Source organism: Scylla paramamosain, chromosome 33 (assembly GCF_035594125.1).
Source record: "Scylla paramamosain isolate STU-SP2022 chromosome 33, ASM3559412v1, whole genome shotgun sequence".
Classification (NCBI taxonomy): domain Eukaryota; kingdom Metazoa; phylum Arthropoda; class Malacostraca; order Decapoda; family Portunidae; genus Scylla; species Scylla paramamosain.
Genome location: NC_087183.1, coordinates 1955415 through 1964249, shown reverse-complemented (window position 1 = coordinate 1964249; position 8835 = coordinate 1955415). Strand labels below are relative to the sequence as shown.

General features: G+C 39.4%; 1 protein-coding gene across 1 annotated transcript in view; it reads left to right on the top strand.

Annotated features, from left to right (window-relative positions):
* Positions 1 to 476: 476 nt before the first annotated feature.
* Positions 477 to 8835, top strand: part of LOC135089528 (uncharacterized) — a 48639-nt gene continuing 40280 nt past the window's right edge. The window contains exon 1 of the mRNA XM_063985171.1: positions 477 to 806. The gene's annotated coding sequence lies outside the window, so the exon portion shown is untranslated. The remainder of the gene's footprint in view (positions 807 to 8835) is intronic.

Genomic DNA, 8835 nt, shown 5'->3' with positions numbered 1-8835 from the left:
TGTTGAAGATTGTTTACATCGTGTCTCTCAGTGTCTTCCCTGAGGTTCCAATTTCTTCTTTGGAAATACAACCCATCCTTTCACACCTCGGTTCTTCTTTCCTGATATGTTCGTGCAATCAACCACAGCACATGTATACACTGAGGTTTTACAACAGCACTACAAACTCATATCTCCCGCCTCGAGTTTGTTGCCGCAAAGTTGCCAAATTAGCGCTTTCCGCGCGTAAATCTAGCACTTAGTAAATCTAGTGCCTTAATATTGTGTTCAGGATTTAAGCGCTTTTTTTTTTTTTTTTTCTTCTTCTTCTTTTTACGCTAATTGCGCGTGTTGCTACTTGACTGATTGATTATTTTACTTAGCTTCTGCCGCTGTTCACAATGTGTTAATGCGCGTGTTGCCCGTGATATTTTGGATGAGCTGGGTCGGTTGGTTGCGATCGGTGATAGTTAAATCGAACTGATGATCTGAATTTGTATTTCAAAATGGTCCGAGTTGGTTCACCAGGTGGGGCGTGTCGGTGATAGTGAATGGTCCAAGTTGGGTGCACACCACCTTAAGAATGTTAAGTTTTGCTCATTGAATTTAGTGGATGTTTTGCCGTAAACCCCTCCATTTTCAAGGCTAAGATGTCAGTTGATAGGCTTAAAATCAGAGGAGGGGAGGCGGCAGCGTATGGTGATGTGACAGTGGCAAGCAGCAACAATTTGTGCACTGTTAGGGACCAGGAAGCGGCAACACTGCAGGGTCCCAGGCAGTGTGGTGGCGCTGCCTTGTACTGTGTGTTTGAATCTTCCCAGGTGAAGGTAATCGTTGTCCCTGAATTTTTATTGTTGTTTTGAATTATTTGATATGATGTCAGGCTTTGCGTCACCTTATGAGGACCTAAAGCATCATGTGTAGAGGTTGTATGTGGCTTAATACACCTTGCTGTTATTGTTATCCGTTGGTTCTGCACGAGGTACACTACATAACTCAATTCTTCACTCTACCAAACCTTAAACAAATATTACTACCAATGGACTGGCGTATCTGTAGACATGAACTACTCCAGTATTTTTTAGACAATTCCCTTTACTAGCTGGACTAGCCAGATTAATAGGGTGAGTAAACCACAGGTGAACGGGCGGGCAGTAGTGTCAGGTGACTGAATAGAACAGGGCAAGCCACCAGTCAGGTTTGCTCAGGTCTATTGACCAGGTTTGCCTTCCAGCATTGTGATGTGGGAGAATAAATTGATAATATTAAAATAACATTTGCGTTTTCATCTAAGAACTATGCTAGGTTAAATTAGAAGTATATTAATTCAGTTCATTGTTTTCATTGCTAACCCCTTCAGTGCGTAGATCATGATAAAGAAAAAAAACCATACATTTGCCCATAAATAAGTAGTTAGTCACTCGAAGTTAGTAGGCTAGGGTTATTTCCATGTAACCTAACTAAAGAAGTAAGGTGATTGTTGTGAGGGCCTTCAACTGAAGCCAGTTTATGATGTTTTAATCTGTGGTGGAAAGTTTGTCACTGAAATTATGCATTATGGGTAAAACTGCACAATGCGTGGTGAAGTGCTTTTAGTTTTTTTATTGAGAAAAATCAACGTTTGGTTTCAGTATACAATGTGGTACCTTAATTTTGTAGTGATGTCCTGTGGTGATGTGGTTTATACTAAGGTCAGACATTTCAGGAGGGGAGACAGCTGAGTGAGTTCATTTTTTTTCCAAATTGTAATCATGGCAGCTCAAGTGAGGTGGCCTTTTATTGAGTACAAATTTAGGGATTGCAGGTGAGTTGTACTCAAGTTAGATAAAATATATATGCATTTACCAAGTACCTTATTTGAACATTTCTGGTATGTATACATACATAATATTATTGTCTTGTCCACCTCTTACCCTAGCTTATTTAAATTTGTGTAGGTAAAATTGCAGTTTAACACAGTATGCCTTATTTTGTTTTTCTCTTCCCTTATCCCCAACAAGCTTGGGGACCTTGTAGAAAAGTGTGTTTTTTTGGGTGGGAAAAAAACAAAATGAGTCATTTTTGACATTATTGAAAAAGTCTAATGAAGAGAAACTGCATATTTTGAAAATGGGAAATTTCTACGCTACCCTAACCTAATCCAACCTGATGGAGGTGAATTTCCCCCTCCCCCCCCCCTGAATCCACCTCTTAAGGTCACTAATCTAACCCAACATTACCAAAACTAAACTATCTGGGAGGCTTTGCCCTCCCTGGACACCCCCTTAAAAGGATTCTAACATAATGTAACTTAGCCTAACATTACCTAATCAAATCAAACCTAACCTAAACTAGTAGGAGGGGTTTTGTCTCTGCTGGACCCATCTTATGGATATGAATCTAATCTAATATTACACCAGCCCGCCTCACTAACCAGAATGATTTGGAAGTACTCACAAAATTAAGGTGTGCAGATCCCTGGGTTTCCCAATGTAGTGCAGGAAAAAGTCAAGTAGACCCAGATCACAATCTGTTCACCTGTCTGATGCCATGATGAAGGTAGAACTGACATGGCAGCTCCCCTGCTGCGTTTCCTACCCTTGTGGGGGAATACATGTGGACTAATTCCAAACTATGTAGGCCATTTGAATTAGTGGCACTACGTGCAGTACAAATATGTCACGTATAAAACCTTATTTGATTACACATTAATATGACAATTTTCATCTAGTGCAGCAAAAATACCAGTTAATAATATAGTGGTGAATAAAATACTTGCCGCAGGACTAGTTACTGTGGCAATGTAATGCAGTCACATTACCTGCATACCAGTATACTAACACACGTGCAGTACTGATTGAGCCAGTGCAGGGTTGAGAGAAAGGACGAGAGCAAGGGAATCGAGTTAAACTTTGAAAATTTGTTTGCAAGTTGTTTGTTATTTGTGCCACATGGTGAAACCATTAGAAATGCTCCAAATGATGTGATCAACAAGTTGAGCATGATAGTAAGTGCTATGGGTATATTGTGTTAAACTGCACTACAACCTTTGTTTATATGTCTGAGCTGCATATGATGCACTACCCAGCCTATTTGTTGTTATCTATCATTATCTTTTTTTTTTTTTTTTTTTTTGTCTGCTTGATCTTTTGTGTGCTGACATATTAGCATTGTGTGGCTTCCATAAACCCTTCTCATTCTTTGGGTTACTGGTTCTTACCTGGTTGGGCTCCCAAGAGGGAATCCCAGCACCCCTAGCATGCCAGCTCCAAAGAGAATCACCAAGGAATGTATAGCAATAAAAAGTGTACTATAAGCCCAGAGCAAGTGTCAAGGGTATGTCAGGCAGATTAGAAGCAGAAATCAAATAGGCAGTCACCCAAGAAGTTAGTCAATATTTTCTTAAAACCATCAAGAGAATCTGCTTCTGCCACATTGATGGGAAGGGAGTTCCAGGGTTTTACCACTGACTTTTTTTTTTTTTTTTTATGTAGGAAGGATACTGGCCAAGGGCAACAAAAATCTAATTAAAAAAAAATGCCCACTGAAATGCCAGTCCCATAAAAGGGTCAAAGCAGTGGTCAAAAATTGGTGGATAAGTGTCTTGAAACCTCCCTCTTGAAGGAATTCAAGTCATAGGAAGGTGGAAATACAGAAGAAGGCAGGGAGTTCCAGAGTTTACCAGAGAAAGGGATGAATGATTGAGAATACTGGTTAACTCTTGCGTTAGAGAGGTGGACAGAATAGGGGTGAGAGAAAGAAGAAAGTCTTGTGCAGCGAGGCCGCGGAAGGAGGGGAGGCATGCAGTTAGCAAGATCAGAAGAGCAGTTGGCATGAAAATAGTGGTAGAAGACAGCTAGATATGCAGCATTGCGGCGGTGAGAGAGGGGCTGAAGACAGTCAGTTAGAGGAGAGGAGTTGATGAGACAAAAGGCTTTTGATTCCACCCTGTCTAGAAGAGCAGTATGAGTGGAACCCCCCCAGACATGTGAAGCATACTCCATACATGGACGGATAAGGCCCTTGTACAGAGTTAGTAGCTGGGGGGGTGAGAAAAACTGGCAGAGATGTCTCAGAACATCTAACTTCATAGAAGCTGTTTTAGCTAGAGATGAGATGTGAAGTTTCCAGTTCAGATTATAAGTAAAGGACAGACCGAGGATGTTCAGTGTAGAAGAGGGGGACAGTTGAGTGTCATTGAAGAAGAGGGGATAGTTGTCTGGAAGATTGTGTCGAGTTGATAGATGGAGGAATTGAGTTTTTGAGGCATTGAACAATACCAAGTTTGCTCTGCCCCAATCAGAAATTTTAGAAAGATCAGAAGTCAGGCGTTCTGTGGCTTCCCTGCATGATATGTTTACCTCCTGAAGGGTTGGACGTCTATGAAAAGACGTGGAAAAGTGCAGGGTGGTATCATCAGTGTAGGAGTGGATAGGACAAGAAGTTTGGTTTAGAAGATCATTAATGAATAATAAGAAGAGAGTGGGTGACAGGACAGAACCCTGAGGAACACCACTGTTAATAGATTTAGAAGAACAGTGACCGTCTACCACAGCAGCAATAGAATGGTCAGAAAGGAAACTTGAGATGAAGTTACAGAGAGAAGGATAGAAACCGTAAGAGGGTAGTTTGGAAATCAAAGCTTTGTGCCAGACTATCAAAAGCTTTTGATATATCCAAGGCAACAGCAAAAGTTTCACCAAAATCCCTAAAAGAGGATGACCAAGACTCAGTAAGGAAAGCCAGAAGATCACCAGTGTAGCGGCCTTGACGGAACCCATACTGGCGATCAGATAGAAGGTTGTGAAGTGATAGATGTTTAAGAATCTTCCTGTTGAGGATAGATTCAAAAACTTTAGATAAGCAGGAAATTAAAGCAATAGGACGGTAGTTTGAGGGATTAGAGCGGTCACCCTTTTTAGGAACAGGTTGAATGTAGGCAAACTTCCAGCGAGAAGGAAAGGTAGATGTTGACAGACAGAGCTGAAAGAGTTTGACTAGGCCAGGTGCAAGCACGGAGGCACAGTTTCGGAGAACAATAGGAAGGACCCAATCAGGACCATAAGCCTTCCGAGGGTTTAGACCAGCGAGGGCATGGAAAACATCATTACGAAGAATTTTAATACGTGGCATGAAGTAGTCAGAGGGTGGAGGAGAGGGAGGAACAAGCCCAGAATCGTCCAAGGTAGAGTTTTTAGCAAAGGTTTGAGCGAAGAGTTCAGCTTTAGAAATAGATGTGATAGCAATGGTACTATCTGGTTGAAATAGAGGAGGGAAAGAAGAAGAAGCAAAGCTATTGGAGATATTTTTGACTAGATGCCAGAAATCACGAGGGGAGTTAGATCTTGAAAGGTTTTGACATTCTCTGTTAATGAAGGAGTTTTTGGCTAGTTGGAGAACAGACTTGGCATGGTTCCGGGCAGAAATACAAAGTGCATGAGATTCTGGTGATGGAAGACTTAAGTACCTTTTGTGGGCCACCTCTCTATCATGAATAGCACGAGAACAAGCTGTGTTAAACCAAGGTTTAGAAGGTTTAGGACGAGAAAAAGAGTGAGGAATGTACGCCTCCATGCCAGACACTTTTACCTCTGTTATGCGCTCAGCACACAAAGATGGGTCTCTGACACAGAAGCAGTAGTCATTCCAAGGAAAATTGGCAAAATGCCTCCTCAGGTCCCCCCAACTAGCAGAGGCAAAACGCCAGAGATACCTTCGCTTAGGGGGATCCTGAGGAGGGATTGGAGCGATAGGATAAGATAAAGATATGAGATTGTGATCGGAGGAGCCCAACAGAGAAGAAAGGGTGACAGCATAAGCAGAAGGATTAGAGGTCAGGAAAAAGGTCAAGAATGTTGGGCGTATCTCCAAGACGGTCAGGAATACGAATAGGGTGATGCACCAATTGCTCTAGGTCATGGAGGATAGCAAAGTTGTAGGCTAGTTCACCAGGATGGTCAGTGAAGGGAGAGGAAAGCCAAAGCTGGTGGTGAACATTGAAGTCTCCAAGAATGGAGATCTCTGCAAAAGGGAAGAGAGTCAGAATGTGCTCCACTTTGGAAGTTAAGTAGTCAAAGAATTTCTTATAATCAGAGGAGTTAGGTGAGAGGTATACAGCATAGATAAATTTAGTATGAGAGTGACTCTGTAGTCGTAGCCAGATGGTGGAAAACTCGGAAGATTCAAGAGTGTGGGCACGAGAGCAGGTTAAGTCATTGCGCACATAAACGCAGCATCCAGCTTTGGATCGAAAATAAGGATAGAGAAAGTAGGAGGGAACAGAAAAGGGGCTACTGTCACTGAGTTTCAGTGAGGAAAAGAAGATAAGGTTTAGAAGAGGAGAGGTGGTGTTCTACAGATTGAAAATTAGATCTTAGACTGTGAATGTTGCAGAAGTTAATGAAGAAAAAGTTGAGGGGGGGGTGTCAAGACACTTAGGGTCATCGACAGAAAGGCAGTCTGACCTGGGGACATTTATGGTCCCCTCCCCAGATGGGGACTCCGAGGCTGGTGTAGGAGTCGCCATGATGATTTTAAAAGTTTTGAGTGAAGGGTGTGTGTGTTATTAGGTGCTTGTAGTTTTGTGTAGAGGAAGAGAGTTGTCTTTAGAGGGCAGGCTGTGACTGCCCCCTTGTGTTGTGAGACACAAAGGGAAACGTTCAGTGAGGTCACAGCTGGGTTTAATGATAAGTTCACAGCACCCCCTGAACGGTGCTTTTGACCTCACTGGGAGTAATTATCGTTTCGGCAGGTGTCTACTGCCTCCTCCTATAATTATTTGCTGAATATTTCACAAGAGATAGGTATAAAAGTATTCTTAGATTCCTTCATTTTGCAAATAACAGAAGATGAAGATAAAAATTATCCACTTTGGAAAATCAGGTTACTGCTGACAAACCTAAGAAAAATTCAGGAAATTCTTCAAACCTTATAAGAAACTGGTGGTTGATAAATCGCTAATGTTCAAAGGAAGGGTAAAATTCAAACAGTACATCCTATCCAAGTGTCATCACTTTGGTTTAAAACTCTTCATTATATCTGATTGTGATAGTAGAATAGTTTTGAATTTTTATATCTAATCGGCTAGCCCAGCACCGAGTTACGTAGGTGTTGACTTGGGGAGGTGAGCTGAAATAAAGGCGTCTGTGAGAGGGGCAGAACTTGTGTTTGTAACAACATCTTTTCAGTTTTTGACAGTACGCTAAGAACGAAGTGTGTGTATATATATATATATATATATATATATATATATATATATATATATATATATATATATATATATATATATATATATATATATATATATATGTGTGTGTGTGTGTGTGTGTGTGTGTGTGTGTGTGTGTGTGTGTGTGTGTGTAATTTATTTTTAGTTGCACTTTGCAAATTTGGAAAGAAAAATAACCAGGTATTACAGAGTGTTATAGGAAAATATTTATCAATATAAATAAAATGTACAAAAAAGCTAAGTTGCATATTTCAGTTGAAAATAGATGTTTAGCATGTAGTACACACACTTACATTACCCTACACTTACATGCACAAATACGTCTTTTCTCTTTCATTCCATTTTCTCACACCTGTCATTCCATTTTCTCTCATACACCTTTCATTCCATTTTCTCTTACACAACATATTCACTCTGCTTCTAAACACAAATTCTATATATATTTTTTTCTTCATTTTACATTCATACATTCTTCACAACACATTATTATTTTACAACAAACAGTATTTATTTGTTTGTGTATGTTGTTTGGTTCTCAACATTTGCTTTCAAATTGATTATTCAGCATGTTTGTATGATGTTATTTTCAAGTATTCATCCTTCTGTGTGTGTGTGTGTATATATACTCGTATATATATATATATATATATATATATATATATATATATATATATATATATATATATATATATATATATATATATATATATATATATACTCGTGTGTGTGTGTGTGTGTGTGTGTGTGTATATAATAAACCCTCCTCAGAGAAGAGAGAAAGGAAAGACTATTTCATTATGAAACCCTGGCCTTCATGTACTAGATACAATGACTTACAAACAGTTGTTTGGCATTGCCTTATCCCCATTAATACATGTCTTAACGGACTGAATGCAGCATTAGGTCTTCCAACATTTGACATGCAAGTCATTGGCTTCTTGACGGACTGAATACAGCATTGTGTTAATGTTTGGCAGCCACTAATGGATGTTCCTCTTATTTCTGAACATTTTCCTTGTAATGAGACAAAGTTCATTTGCTCGTTTTGAGCATTTTGAGTCTCTTATGGTATTTTGGGTAGTATTCTGGGCAGAGGCCCACATTACACTGAGGACAGTAGTAACAAGATCAAAGCCATTTTTCATGTCTGGCAGCAGTCTCTTTTCTTCCCTATTGGAATTTTTTTTCATTTCATGTGCATCACTGTACTGACTGCAGTGCAGTAACTGCCTAGCTTTCCATATTTCACGGTCAAAATGCCTTTTATTTATTTATTTATTTATTTATTTTTATTTATTTATTCATTTTTATTTATTTATTCATTTTTATTTTATTTTATTTATTTATATATTTATTTATTTTTTATATTTATTTATTTATTTATTTTGCTATTTTAACTGCAGAAGGCCATCTCATTCAGAGTATTGTCAGCTTCTATTGCCTTACAAACATGAAAGTAGTAAAGAGGTAAAGAAGTACGAAAAGAACAAAAGCAGTAATAAAAAATAAAGTGAATAATTACAGAGCAGCAACACTTACATTTACATACCTTGTGCCCAGGAGGCTTGCACTGGTTGTCATTATTCATCACTTAAAAGGAGAATTCTGACTGGACAGTGGGATAAAGAGGCAGGAAGGCTTGGCCATTT